The sequence below is a fragment of the Panthera tigris genome, chromosome A2, assembly GCF_018350195.1.
Source record: "Panthera tigris isolate Pti1 chromosome A2, P.tigris_Pti1_mat1.1, whole genome shotgun sequence".
NCBI classification, from domain to species: domain Eukaryota; kingdom Metazoa; phylum Chordata; class Mammalia; order Carnivora; family Felidae; genus Panthera; species Panthera tigris.
The window spans coordinates 83,388,400-83,404,511 of record NC_056661.1 but is presented as its reverse complement, the minus strand read 5'-3'; the positions used below and the strand labels follow the sequence as shown (position 1 = coordinate 83,404,511).

Below are 16,112 nucleotides of genomic sequence, written 5' to 3'. Positions count from 1 at the left end.
TTTCCTTTTCTTTGAAAAATATGTAAGATGAACATTTTATTACTAAACTCTAACCTGAATTTTGGTCTTCGGTCTATTTTTTTTAATCTTTTTTTCCCTTGCAGGGAACTCAAATTCAAAGATCATATTAAAACTTAAACAATATTTTTCATCAACAACTTTGCTTCCCCAAAATTTATATTAGAGATCAAAAAATGAAAGGGTGAATCTATAAAGAAATACTAATATTTAAGTGGATCTTTAGTATAAGTTTTTAAATGAAATCAATATTAAAGATAATTTGTCCCCATGGCAGGAATATGTGGACCATTCTGGACCATAATGAGTGGTTTGATCAAGTAAAATCTTTATGCATTTTCTGTTGAGATTCACTTGTGCTGTGTTTCTATGAAATCCATACATTTCAAGTACAATTAGAAGGAAATATCAGCTAGAAATCCTCAGCAAATCCCTTTGTTTTTAGGGTCAAACTATTATGTACATAATATAGACACTCCACAGATAGGTTCTTTGCCTCAATAGTGGTAAACTGGGCAAAAGTGCCAGGCAGAAGCTTAAGGAAAGAAGGTATGCATCATCAAGACCCAAAGATTGCACTTAAAACCTGACATGCTATTAAGTTTTATGAGATTACAGTTCAGAGTACATACTGAGATTAAATATTCATTATTATAGTCATTAGGAAATATAAAGGACTGATGGGAAATGTAAATGTAGATGGAAAGGATAAAGATGTTCTGAGAGATATTTTACAATTTTTTTTCCTCTTTCATACCACTTTAGAATCTGAATGGTTTTTCTAGAGAAGGAAAGAGTAGAGCACAACTAGGTTCATACTCATTGAATCAGATCAGGATAGAAAATGTGTCCTTGTGCCAAAAATACTAATTCTTTCATCTGCATTTTTAAACAACTTCTGGCATTTTTTGTCTTCTACATTTGTGTCATTATGTATCAAAAATAGCAAGTTTATATAAAGTGAAAATATATTTATTTTTGAATCAGGTATGATTATCTTCCTAGCTAATAGGCTGAGAAGCAAATATATATTTAATTCTGTTAATTTTTATAAGAATTTCCAACTCTTAATCTTAATCTTATAAGTAATATTTGAAAATTAATAATTTTCCTAACTTCTGAAATACAGAATTTAGTCATGTAAAGATTAAGCAGATCCATTTTCTGCAGCTTGGGAGAATGACTACATTAAATGACTTCCTGATTGAAAAAAAATAAAAATAGGGGCACCTGGGTGGCTCAGTTGGTTGAGCAACCGACTTAGGCTCAGGTCATGATCTCACAGTTTGTGAGTTCGAGCCCCGCATTGGACTCTGTACTGACAGCTCAGAGCCTGGAGCCTGCTTTGGATTCTGTGTCTCCCTCTCTCTCTGCCCCTCCCCTGATCACGCTCTGTGCCTCTCTGTCTCTCAATAATAAATAAACATTAAAAAAATAAAAAATAAATAAAAAATAAAAACGTTTGATAAAATATTTTAAAACCTTTTAAAAGTCAATGTTGAGCTGCTAAGATATTAAAAACAACTCATCCTTAAGGGCATTTGCTAAGAGTGATCTTAAATTTTACTTTTTGTTCCCAAGATATAGGGAGAAGGACAAAGAGAAGAAGCCCAAGAGCCACCTTTCCACAGAAAAGAATCTAATAGCAGACAAACTCACTCCTATAGCTGGGACACTAAAAACCCATAGCTTACATGTAAAGGAACAAGAAATAAGCCTGCTTCTTTAAGAATCTAAGTGCTGAAAGCAGATCTGAGACAAAATAAAACTTCTGTGATAATTCATAACCACAGGTCAGTTCTCCAATGGAATATGTTTATCCTAACTGGTCTAAAAAATACTAAATAAACGAAAACTCAAGCTGAGATTTCAGTTTAAAGTATCTCTATAGTGTCCTAGGAACCTAAGAAAAAGCAAATTAAGATCCGATTTGGGGAAGCCTGTCTTCAAGCCAGGTTTCAAAGAGTCTTCACAGAAAAAAAAAAAAATTCCAAGGAATAAGAACGTCCCATGAGACTCATGAACGATGGGGCACCTGTGTGGCTCAGTTGGTTATGCAACTGACTTTTGATTTTGGCTCAGGTATGATCTCACAGTTCCTGAGTTAGAGCCCTGCATCGGGCTCTGTGCTGACAGTGGGGATCCTGCTTGAGACTTTCCCTCCCTCAGTCTCTGCTCCTCCCTTGCTCGTGCTGCTGATCTTGCTCTCTCACAAAAATAAATAAATGTAAAGAAAAAAAGAAAGAAAAGAAAGAAAAACTCATGAACCAGAAGAGAAAAAACATACTGATTTTTAGAGCCAATGGGGAACACAAAAACCAGACAGCTTAGTAAAAACACATATATTATTCAGAGACTTGGATATCAAACAAAGCATAAATTAAAAAAGAAAAAGAAAAGACACCAAACACTAGCTATACTCAAGTAACATGATTTTTCATCTAGGAAACACAAGAGACACTACAGGTTAATTATTAAGCTACTGAAAGAATTTACCATTATTGCTGAATTTAAAATTGTTATTAAAGAAGAGCTTGCATTAAAAAAAAAAACAAAACTAGTTAGGGGGACAGGATGGTGTCAAGAAACAGACCATGTTCATATGACAAAAATGGCTTTGAGGATAGTGGAGAAAATGAGTTTCCGTAAATAATGATGAGATAATTACTTTTCCACAAAATTGAGTCCTTGCCTCAAATCACATGCAAATAAATTCTGGGTCATTTCATCAAAATGAAAAGTCAACCAACTGGATGTTATCTAGACTTATTGTGGTGATAAATTTGCAATGTACACAATTCTCAAATCATTATGTTGTACACGTGAAACTAATATAATATATGTCAATTACACTTCATTAAAGATATACAAATAAAAGGTAAAATACATGTTTAGAAAACAATAGAAAATAACAATTATGAACACAGAATAGCAACAGATTGCTTATATTATACATAGTAAGCTCAAATAATAAAAAAGACATTGAAAAACATAACTACCTTGAGAGCTTCCATTTATCAAAAGATAAAAAAGTATGCAAATAAATGCTACAGGATATTGCAATTGGTAAATATTATAATGATATCCAAATCAATAAGAAAAGGCAAACAACAACTGGTAGATGCTATTTATTGGCTCATTCAACTGTAATTCCTCTATTTGTGTTTCTTTTTGTACCTTAATTGTTACCAAACTAAAGACAACATTTAGGAGATTCTCAAGCAGCTAAATTTTCTAGATGCCAAGTGGATCCTGCTAATCAGAGGACTTTGTTCAGCAGAAGCTTTATTGTTCTTTTTGGCTGTTTTTCTCTGGTCAAACCAAATGGGTGGAGAAGTGCATCTTTTTTGTCTGCCTTGGCTAGCCTTACAAGTAGCTTACTATAAATTCATTTTTTTATGCTTTCATTTTTTGAGAGAGAGAGAGAGAGAGACAGTGTGAGCCCAGGAGGGGCAGAGAAAGGCGGAACGAGGATTCAAAGTGGGCTCTCGTGCTGACAGCAGGGAGCCCAGTGCTGTTTGAACTCATGAACTCACAAACCCTGAGATCACGACCTGAGCTAAAATACTATGCTCAACGGATTGAGCCACCCAGGTGCCCCTATAAATTCCTTTTTGTCTGTCAGATAGGCTTTTCAGTACTTTATAAGGACTTAATTATCAAGAGTTGGATATACCTCATGGTCCAATCCAGTTCAAGCCTTAATCTTCCCAATCGTCTCTCTCTCTCTCTCTCTGTCTCTCTCTCTCTGTCTCTCTCTCTCTCTCTGTCTCTCACTACAAATTTACTAAAGTGTATATTAAATATAATAAAACTCATCCCACATTTTAAGTGTACAGATTACTAAGTTTAGGTAACTGTGTGCAGTTTTGTAAGCATGACCACGATACATTACAAAACATTTACATTACCTCAGAAAGTTGCCTCGGGCCTCTTTGAAATGAATTCCCTTCCTCAATTCCCAGACCCAAGCAGTACTGATCTGCTATCATAACATTGCCTTTTCCAGAATTTCATATAAATGGGACCATACAGAATATAATGTTTTACCACCTTCACTTAACAAAGGCTTTGAAATTCGCCTAAGTTGTGTGTATCAATAGTTTGCTTCTTTTCAGCCTACAAAGGTCCACCACCACCAACCTAGCTCTCTGGGCTGTTAGGAGCTTGCCACCAGTGTTCCAGCTGGGCCAGTCCCCATCCTCTGAGGAGGTAACATCATCCTGACTTCAGTCCCAGTCACAAGATCGATCAGCATCCATCCACAGACAAGACACCACTGAGAAAAATCCCAGAACCCAGGGGTAAGGCTGAAGCACCCCCCTGCACAGCAGACGCCAAGACAGACCATATTAGAAGGGTAAGAGAAGTGGCTCCACTCTGGCCCCGTCGTCCCTCCCCCAAACCGGGGCGCAGCTCTGCCTCAAGGCTGCTCTGGACGTACCTCGTCACAAGGGGTTAAAGAGAACCAGAGGTGGACATCCTGTTTCCCCAGCGTTGCAGGACGCTTCCCAGGGGCCCACTGGGTCTCGCCTGGGACGGAATCACTGAGGGAATGGGCGGGAGCTGACGATGGTGGGGGTGGGGCTTACAGCGGCCAGAACCCAGAGCCTACTTACAGCTGTGCCTGGGCAGAGATCCCAGCAGGTGTCTCTGCTGGTCATCCCTTTTCGCCAGGGAGCTTGGTTGGCAGAGTTCTGCCTAATTCGGGCCTCTAGTCAGGGCCCTAGCAACTCGTTTTACTGCTGCCCCTTGGCAGGGAAGCAGATTTGGATCCTCTAATCCTACCCATCCCGGAAGTCTGGCCAGAGAACCCGGGCAGTTGCAGAGCAAAGCCAGGCCCGCCGTCTTGCCCAGCTGTTGAGCACGGTCTCTGGTCCCACATAACCTGGGAGCCTGAACAGCGACCCTGGGCAGCCTTGGAACACAGCCCGCTGTACCACTGAACCGTGGAGCCGTCCACAGCCTACCCAGCAGGGGAGCCCAGCCTATGAAACATACCACCTTGAAAACATAACTACCTTTGGGACTTACATCTATCAAAAGACAAAAAAAGTATGGAAATAAATTCTACAAGATATTGTAACGAATAAAGTTTATTATCAAGGTATGTTGGTAGAAATGTTGGTTGATACAACCAATTTGTAAAACCATGTGGCAGTTTCTTTAAAAGTTAACCATATACCTCTATGTGTGCCAGCCATTCTACTACTATGTATGTACTAAAGAGAAAGTATAGTTTACATAAATATTTGTACATAAATTTTCATAACAGCTTTTTTCCTTGTAATTGCCAAAAACTAGAAAGAGCCCAAATATCCATTAACTGATAAATGGTTAACAAATTGAGGTATAGCCATAAAATGCATTAAGTCACTAATAAAAAATAATGAACTAACTGGAAAGAATTCTAAAGGATCTGATATTTCACTGCATTTGCCAGCTAACAAGCTAGAGTCTCCCGGGTCAGAGACAAAGGACTTTCTTATGCACAACATTAGCAATAGCAGAGTAGCACGGTTCCCTTAGCGCCAATTCAAGCAGGACAATATGAAGATGGGGGATGCAATACAGTATGTTACAGAACAATGACCTCAAGCTCAGGGACTCAAGTATTTTATACTAGGCAATAAGCCTGCTTAACCTTACCCTGTAGGAAGGCAATATCTTTATCATACTGGACAGTACACAAACCTGCCCTTTGCTCTGGAGGGAGACTCGCCATCTTCCAAGTCTCTCCTCTATTCAAATATCCCTGCAAAGATAATCCAGAACAAAAGCAGTTGGTGACTCTGCTCACAAGACATGTAGAAAACATGGGAGACCCATGGAGGATTATCTCCCAATAGCAATAACATGGATGCATCTTAAAAAAAAAAAAAAAAAAAAAAAAAAAAAAAAAAAAAAAACGCTATGGGGCACCTAGGTGGCTCAGTCGGTTGAGTGTCCCACTTCAGCTCAGGTCATGATCTTGCGGTTGGTGAGTTTGAGCCTCTCTTCGGGCTCTGTGCTGACAGCTCAGAGCCTGGAGCCTGCTTCAGATTCTGTGTCTCCCTCTCTCTCTGTCCCTCCCCCGTTTGCACTCTCTCTTGCTCTTTTTGAAAAATAAAGAAAAACATTTAAAAAAAATTTTTTTAAATATGCTGAATGAATGAAGCCAGACCAAAAAAAAAAAAAAAAAAGGGGGGGTAGAGGGCATTGCATAGTGTATCGTTTTATTTGTAAAGAATTATAGAAAATGCAAACTAATATATAGAAGCAGAAAGCAGGTCAATGGTTGCCAGGGGATGAAGAAGGAGGATAGGGAGGGATTACAGAAAGGCAGAGAAGCTTTTGGGAGTGAAGAATATGACAAATATGCTGATTTAGTGAGGCATTCACAGGTGTATACCTATGTGAAAACACAAAATTATACTCTATAAATTAGTTTATTATATGTAAACTTTACCCCAATAGTGTTGTAAAAGAACACACAGAAGTCATTCACTGTCTCTACTTCTTTTTACATATTTGTGAAAATAAAGAGTAATAAAATTCCTGTCTGCTCTAAAATTCCTTGAATCTACTATCAAATTGCATATGGGGCTGACACAGGAATCTGCTCATTGCTTGTACATTCCGTAAATTATCTCTCACTTCACTTAATTAATACATGGATTTTCAAGACATTTAAATTTATAATGAGCAAGGAGGCTGAAAATTTAATGATATTAGAGTTGATGATTTGTAATGGAGTTGCTGAATTCTATTCTACATTTACCTAAAACAAGTTTATCATCCTTTGTCCCTAAGTTAAAGTCTGTAATCTCTGAGAATTTCAAGGAAAAACAAAAACAAAAACTCGTCTTGTAAGAGGTAATGGAAGCATACTTGAGGAAACACATTTAACTGAATTAAGATAGATAAAAATAACTTTAGAATTTGACAGTAATTTAAAGACTAAGTCCAAAGCTCTTTTTTTACAGTTTAGGAAAGTGAGACCCAGAGAACTGACATTTGCCAAAGGGAAAGTAACTTTGGTGGTTACAGAGTAAGGATTAGAGCTCAGAAGTTCTGATTCCTAGGTCAATATTATCTCCATTATACAAAGTTTCTACTCCTGGTAATAATATGTATATCTTCATTTTTAGGAATATATTCTTCTGTATTCCTCCCTAAATGGAAAACAAGGCAATTACATCACTTGAAAAAAAAAATACTCCTCACATAGTAATTCAGAAAATCAGTTCAGGTGGTGTAAAGAACAACTTATTTTTCTACCCAAACAGTAATTGAGATCAAAGTGTTCTCACGGTAGCTTATTTACTTCTGTGACACTAATTGTGAGCAAAGAGAGCATGATTAAAGTGGACCTAAAAAATAAGTTAGTTATTAAGTAGTTAACCTGTCTTCCAATCTCTTTTTTTAGATGTTTGCTTAACAATTTTATAAAAGGCACCATTGACTCCTTGACATACCACATAATTGTTTCTTGCAGGATATATTGCCCAAGAACATATGTACACACACAGATACAAGAGGTAAAAAACATTTGGACTTTGATGGCTCTACAAATTACCTTGCATTTTAGCAGAAAATCACTTATTGGAAGCCTTTTGTTTGGCATGGTTTTTCTTAAACCAACAAACACGACACTGTTAAGTGGACCTTAACAGATGGAGCAGATGGAGGAGCGACAGAAGCAATAAGGGAAAGCAGGAGGGGAAGCCAAAGAGTCCTGGAGGCAAGAAAGAAATGCTGAGGACTATTTCTAGTTTGGGGCTCTTTATTATATTTTTATCAACTTTCATTTACACATCTAACTTAAAACTCAACTCAGGATTTTGTCAGAAAGTACCGAAGTAGCTTAAGAACTCACTTTTACCTTATCAAGGAGGCTTCATTGTTTTACAGTCTAATGATCGAGGAGCCATGAGCAAGTGTGTTCAGCTTGTTAAGGATTTTAAGACCAGGTTTTAGGGATCCACATAAAATAGTACATTCCTTATTATTGGGAGAATTCTGATGTACACCATCTGTTTCTCCCTTTATAGCTATAGGTATTTTATGTCTGGAACCCATTCCTTTATACATGGTATCATCCTCTTAGCCATTTATGTGTCCTAAAACTGAGGAAATAGTTTGCCTTTTGGAATAGAAGTCTAGACAAACTAATATCTGCTGGCATTAATTTCTTTGTGGAATGCCAAGGACTACCACATGAATCTCAGGTATAAATGAACTCCATAGGGAAAGGATTGTTCTGATGTTACAAACGTGCGAGTTATTTTACATTGAATTATTATATAACTAAAACATAATTTCAAAAATCATTAATCAAGGCATAGGGCTTTTTTTTGGTCGTTGTTGTTATTTGAGCTTTGTTTATTTTGCTTTATGTTTTAGATGATAAAAAAAGTTTGAAAGATATATTTTGAAAACATAACCCAGTTGTCCTTCAATGTTCAAACATTATTACCATGGCTAATTTTTAAAAACATGGTCAAATTAGCACGACCCAGATATAGCAGAAATCAGAATTTCAGATTTTATTCCAATGTTGGTAATGATGCTGTAAGTAACCCTAATATATACATTTTCATTTGTTCTCAATAGTTAATAGTCTGTTTTTCCACTTTTGCTAAATAGAAGTATATTTTAGTTTATGACACATTTCCTGTAAAGTAGTTTGGCCAGTTGAAGAATGCAAGATGAGGATGACAAAGTAAAGATAATTATGACTAAGAGTGAGAATGAGGAAATCCTAACAATTCAAAGGGAATTCATTTACTCATCAGTTCTGAAAAGGAATACCTTCATACATATGTGTGTGTGTGTGTGTGTGTGTGTGTGTGTGTGTGTGTGTGTGTGTGTGTAAAGCCAGTGGTGGTCAAAAAAGCCTACCACACTGCTACTAATTATCTTAATATAAGCATGGTTTATTGATCTGAATCAATTTCGACATGGATTATTAGCCCTGTAATAGTGGCCAGCTTACCAGAATGTCCACTAGACTCATTGTCACATTGCCAAGAACAAATGAAAGTGAAAGAATGGGGCAGAGAATGAGTAACATTTGAAGTCAGCATCTGCAGAGTTGGATGGATATCACTAGTTGTCTGTACATCACGGATGATTATTTGGAAGGAAGCAGAATGAAGGCAAAGGAGCACATAAAAAGAGGTGTAGGGGCACACAAAAAAACCAATTTTATTGGCATAAGCAGTATCATAGAATGCATAGGCCTAGGGAGTTAGCATCCGAGACCTGAGATTGAATCTCGCTCTGACACTTATAAAATAACATTGAGGAACTTTGTATTTATGTAAATACATATTGGCAATTATTATTTTCCTTAAGTGGCTCTGCCTTTTAGTTAATGAAATATATTTATTCAGGATTAAAATAATGTAGTAATGCTGACATGAAATTAATTTGTAAGTCAAAACCTGGTTTCTACTTCCAATCTACTAAAACGGTAGGTGGATCAAATTTTGAACATCAGCTAACAAAGACTGCAAAGTAATGTCAGAATGCCTTGATCATTTCAATTAATTAACCAAAAAAAAAAAATTTATTCAAAACTAGTGTGTACTTGGCATCATTACAAGGAAGGAACAATTATATTTCTACGTTTTATCCCAATTGGAAATAATCATGCTTCTTCATGCAGATGAGACATTTTTTTAAAGTCTTGTCCATTAAACATGTCATTTATAGAAGTATTTCTTCTTTACAGCTTTTCTTTAAATAAAAGAAAATTGTAAAATCCTTTATGTTGTTCAGTTCATTAATTATGGATAATTTGCCCTTCTGACCACTTTTCTTTCTGGAAACAAAAATAAATGCTTCCCTATATCAATTTAGAGGACAGAAAAGCTTAGTTCGCAATGTAGATTCTTCTAAAATTTTCCCCATAAGTGTGATTTAGACATTCTAAAATTAAATTCTTTCAGGCCAAGTTACACAATGATGCTACTAAGTACAAAAATGAGATTACACTAAGAGCTCTAATGGTATTTTAGAGAGTTCACAAGTTCTGTCATGCCTGCTTTATTACATACATTAATTCAAGATTATTTTACCCACTTGGGAAGCTCATTCCCTTTTAACATATGTTTCTGATTCAGCCGTAACGCCACAGTGACCAAGCCAATGGACTCTTCATTGATGCTTTACAAGATCCTAAATATCAAAGCTGCATCTACCACAAATCAGTAAAAATTACTAATTTTATCAGAAAGAATTATTTTGTTTATGAAGTGAATATTTAATACTTTCTGTCAGCACTTTTTAAGTTCTAGGAGCTGTTAGAGTTATGAAGAAGAATTAAACACTGACCTTACTCTTAAAGTTTTAAAGTTATTTTGTTGCTTGGTTTGCTTTTATTTCATTTTAATCGTTCGTTTGTTTTTGTTTGTTTGACAGAAAGAGTGCACAAACAGAAGAGGGGCAGAAAGAGAAGGAGAGAGAGATCCCAAGTATGCTCAGTGCTGTCAGCACAGAGCCTGACACTGGGCTTGAACTCACGAACCATGAGACCATGACCTGAGTTGAAATCAAGAGTGGGCTACTTAACGGACTGAGTCACCCAGGCACCGCCCCCCCCCCTGCTTTTTCTATTTTTAGAGAAAGAGAGAGAAAGTGAGTGGAAGCAGGGGCAAAGGTGGGGGGAGGGACAGAGGCACAAGGAGTGAGAGAGAATCCCAAGCAGGCTCCAAGCCCAGCCCGGAGCCTGATGTGGCGCTCTCTATCTCGCAACCCTGAGATCTTGACCTGAGCCGAAATAAAAAGTCAACCTATTAACCAACTAAAACACCCAGGTTCCCCAATTGGTTTGCTTTTAGAGGCTAGTGGATATGAAGCTCATCTTTACAATACAGTTGATAAGAGCAATAGAAATGCTTTGCATAAGGCACTAGGTGTCACAATATTGGGGTGGTGGATGCTTCCTCATTGGAGATATAGGGTTGAGAAGTATTTTTAAAGCATACTTACAATATGTAAGTATAGTCTTATAACTACCACTTATTCTCTGCTTATATGAGCTCAACTTTTTTAGTAGACTGGGGGTAGGGGAAATGTGGAGATGTAGGTCAAAATGTACAAAGTTTCAGTTATTCAGGATGAGTAAGTTCTCATACCTAATGTACAGAGGGGTTACTATAGTTAATAATCCTGTATTGTGTACTTGAAATTTGCTAATAGAGTTGATCTTAAATGTTGTCATTACCAGAACAACAAAAACAAAGGTAATTATGTGAGGTGATGAATAATGTAATTAGCTTGATTGTGATAATCACTTAACAATGTGTACCTATATGAAAATATCGCATTGTACACCTTAAGTATATATCATTTTTATTTGTCAATTATACTTTAATAAAACTGAAAAAATTTTAAAAACTGAAAGTGGATACAAAAATTATTCTACAAAACCCTTTTTTTAAAAAAAAGTACTTACACTTTGCAAAGGAAAAACAACTGAGACACAGAGAAATTAAGAAAATTTCTCAAGTGTACACAACTAATAAAGGGCACAGCCGATGGCTAACCCATTCTGCAAAGCTGTTTGAATATTCATTCTCTGAATAGTCAGCAGTGCCTTTGAGAAACCAAAGATCCCAACAGTTCTCAGGTCAAATGGGATCAAAGCAGTGGATGAATAGAAAAAAAGCTTATTTGTACATTCCTCCTGGTCTTATAATTAACACAGTTGCTCATCTTTATTACTTGGAAAATGTAGCAAATGTGTTGACTTGGCAAAATAGGAGTATGACACAGAGAAGCTCAGCTTTTTGTTGCTTTTATTTGCTTTTGTGTATGTTGCTTTTGTTGCTTTTTTGATGTTTGTTAATCAAATGAAAGTGAATTTATGGTCCACAGAAATATTCTAAGCATCAATAAAAAACAATTCTAAGATAGACTCAGATCCTACTTTATTCCTACTCTGTTAAGGTAAATAAAAATTATTCTGAACTGTTCTAAAAGAATTGTGATACCAATATATTTTTCTTTCAGCATACCCAACAGGCAAGTCAGACTTATAAAAAACAAGACTGTGGGCCGATCCATTTTTATACTAATTTATAAGATTTATTAAATGCCAACCACACTAACATTATTAAGGGAAATCAAAAGTACTGAAATAAAACCCTTTTGTTAAGGAGAATAAAGAAATAGCTCTTCAAAGTACAACTTAGAATCCTTATTTATTATATCAGTAAAACAAATGGAAAATAAGCAATCGTGTATGTTCATTAATTCTATGGAACAAAGTACACATTGAGGTTTACACTAAAATCTAATTTAAGGATAACACATTTGATTCTTGTACTCAACATGATAGGTTTATTTTAGACTATAAATTACTCTTTAATGGTATCTGATATCTTTACAGTTGAGGGTTTTGATACTGTTTAAAAAAAAATCTTTATCAAGTGCATTGGAAACCCTCCTGAAATTCTATGTATAATTAGATGGCACATAGTACCATGCATGAGGAATAAAAAAAGGTGTTTTTTTCAAATCTACTCCTTCAGGCATGTAGAAAAGCATACATCTTCCTCAAAGTTATGGCATCCCCTTAATTCTTCCACACCCTGTTAGGTTGGCATATCACGTGGCCAATTTTTAAAGAGAAGACTTGGAATCTTCACTCTCTTGTACATATACCACAGTGTTTTGAGTATAACAAGAGAGTATCATTAGTCTGCAAGAAGACAATATGTGTGTGTGCTTTTATTTTTAAAATTTTTATTATTTTTAAAATGTTTATTCATTTATTTGGAAAGAGACAGAGAGTGTGTGTGTGCGTGAGTTGGGGAGGGGCAGAGAGAGAGGAAGACAGAAAATCCCAAGCAGTCTCTGTGCTGTCAGTGCAGAGCCAGACATGGGACTGAACCTAGCAACCATAAGATCATGACCTGAGCTGAAGTCAAGAGTTGACCACTTAAGTGCCTGAGTCACCCAGGTGCCCCTGTCTGTGCTTTTTTAAAGTTATCATCCAGTTTAAAACTTATTCCCAGGATTAGAGCTCATTTAATCCACTACCCTCAGTTTATAGAAGAAAAAACTGAAAACCAGAGGGGACAAATGGTCCCAAATCATAAATCTAACTATTGATAACACCAGGGTTAGATTTGAGATTCTAAACTTTTTACTCCAAATGACTTTCCTGAATTAATTATCTCTTAATTACTTGTTACTTATTTTTCAATATAAAAATGTGGCATAAAAATAAATCATCTAAATAATAATAGTGTACAAAGAAATACCTAATGTATTAAAAACACTTTTGTACATTTCTCATATTTCTATCATACCTGCTTACTAGTTGAATTGCATATTTATGAGGGACAAAATACCTGATACTCTGGAAAATACAAAAGAAATAGGATCATTCTTGTTACTGAGTTTACAAATTAAATAATATTTGAGAATACTTTTTAAATGTATCATTAAATGCTAAAATGTATATACTACACTTGGATGGTTAATGCTAACATCTGTCAGGATATGCAACTGATCAGAGTTTGGTTTTTCAGGGACAGTTTTCTCAAACACAGAGGTTCTCAAAATGTAGTCCCAGGACCAGCAACATCAGTGTCATCTGTGACTCCTTAGAAACACAACTCTTATGTCCCCACCTGAGACCTACTGAATCAGAAATTCTGAAGGTGGAACCCCGTACTCTGTGTTTGAACATGTCCCCAGGAGATTCTGATATAATCTCAAGTCTGAAGATGACTGAAAGTTAGATGAGGTTTGAGTCACACTCTCTTTTTTTTGAGTCACACTTTTGAGAAGATCACAAATGAAGGAGACTTTGGCAGATACCTAACGCAGAAAATAACCATTTTTTAGAGAATAGGAGCATATTTCCTTCATTCCCTACTTAGTCAATTTAGGACAATAGCAGGGCATAGGTATTTAGAATTATCAGTAATAACACTCTCCAGTAAATATCAATAGAAAATGAAATATTTAGTTTGGGAAAGAATAAAAATAATTTTAATTTTTTAATTAAAAAATTTAATGTTTCTGCTTCTGAAAATTTTACTTTGAAATAATTATTTTAGATTAGAAATATTTTGTGTTAAAAAGAGATTATATAGGAATGTAGATCTCATTCAAAACTCAATTAACTTACATGCCTTCCTTATACTCTAAAATATGCATTGAAGAGAAAAAGGTAGTTCACACAAGAATTTTCAAAACTATCCAAAATATTACACTTAGAGAAATGTCCAGGAAATAGTAAAGATATAATTTTCTGCACAATTTACATCATTCTTTATAGAATTAAGCAGTAACTATTTTTAACCACTGATGTTTCTGATACACTAAAAGAAACCCACCTACCTTTGACATATATTTGTCATAGCATTTTTTTTAAGAAAAATAAAAACTAATCTACATTAGGTTTTTTGTTTTTTGTTTTTTTTTAATTCCAAGCTAACTGGGAAATTTAATATATTGGATCACCAAATTAGGAAGGAAAGGATTTCTATTTTGTAAAATATAGTATGCATTATGAATTTCAATGCTTTCTAATAGTTTTTTATCTATTTATGATCATGTGAGTAGCCACCCCACAGTACTGTGAACAGTTGAAGTGCATAAAAGGCATTTAGCTCTTACCAGAGTGAGATGAACCATATGCTTGAGTTAATTAGTTCTCTTTGTTCCTGAAATGTTTTTCCTAACTCCTTTGTCATAGTTTTGTCACACTGTGTTCTTTCTCCCACTTCTTCACAGCCCTTCACACATCTGAAGAAACATATTTTAATGAAATCCAGGTTAAAATTTAAAATGTTTCCTCTGAGAAAAAAAAATTAAACCTACTAGTTTGAAAAGTTGGTATTATATAGTTTTTGGTTAAATGTAAACATTCAAGAATATTAACAATGTTACAATTTGATTGGGCAACGGTATATTTTCCAAATTCTATGTTTGCAATATATGAATAAGAAAGTTTTAAAAAGTTATTAAACCAAGCAATTTTCTTCCTGATATTAAGTGGTAATACAACTTTGATATTTTCATTAATCCACAGCATATTTTAAAGTCATGAAGACAAACTCTTGAACAAATGTAGATTTGAAGCATCTTCTGTAAAGAAATGTTAAGAAGGGCCTAGACTTCTAGATCATCCCACTTCCTTCACTCACTCACGTGGAGACTTTGAGGAAGTGAGTGAATACATTACACTGTGATTTCTTCGGTTGTAAAATGACAGAACAATAGTAACTTCCTCATTGTATGGCTATGGTGAATAAATGGAATTATGACCTATGACACACATCATAAATTGCCTGGTAATGATGCAGTTTTGGAATGATGCTGGGGATCCAGAGCCAACGGCCAAGAAAGAATTCTCGAGACGTCTTTGGTTCAAAAAGGTGATTTTACTAAAGCACAGGGACAGGATCCCTAGGCAGAAAGAGCTGCAGTGGGGTTGTGAGGAGTGACTGATAACATACTATGGAGTTGGGGGAGGTTAAGGCACAAGGGAGGTTTCCAAAAGAACTTTCATATGCTGAAGAAGACCTTAGCTACTAATAGGAGGCCTAGCTAACAACAAGCTAAGGTTGTTTTTCCTTCTACCAAAGCAGTAACGTTAAGATGGTAAGGAGTTCCTGGAGGAATGTTATACTTCACCTGTCTCAAGTATTTGCCAATGGGCTGCAGGTTCTAAATAAATTTAATTTTATTTATATTTTCATCTTGCTTTTGTTCCCCACATCACCATGGAAGGGAGGGAGATGTTAGGAGTCCAGGAAATTGAACCTATGGGTTTCTGGAGGTTAGGCTATTGATAAGATTGCCTTTTTCTTATAATTTATTAAGATATTTGTAAACTGATGGAAATAATGTCCTGCATGACTGTGATTTCCATCAGTTAACCATTGGTTTTTCCCTTTCCTTTGTTCTTGTGCAGCCAGGAGTGCCTGAAGAATGGGGGTCTGTGGGCTGTGGGGTGTTAGCTTGCCTTATGCTTCCTCATCAGTACAATGTATTTTTTATAAATGTCTGCAACTACTTTAGATAACTAATAATAAGACCTTATTCATTTGTTATAATGTTAAGAAAAGATTCTAGTGATCAGGGAG

At 35.7% G+C, this 16,112-nt stretch overlaps 1 long non-coding RNA gene across 2 annotated transcripts in view; it reads right to left on the bottom strand.

The window, feature by feature from the left end:
• LOC122236432 overlaps positions 1-15,215 on the bottom strand; it is a 67,053-nt gene extending 51,838 nt beyond the window's left edge. For both annotated transcript variants that reach the window (XR_006214484.1, XR_006214485.1), the window contains exons 1-2: positions 15,175-15,215; positions 14,641-14,769 (exon numbers count right to left, since the gene is read on the bottom strand). This is a non-coding gene — a long non-coding RNA (uncharacterized LOC122236432). The remainder of the gene's footprint in view (positions 1-14,640; positions 14,770-15,174) is intronic.
• Positions 15,216-16,112: the final 897 nt, after the last annotated feature.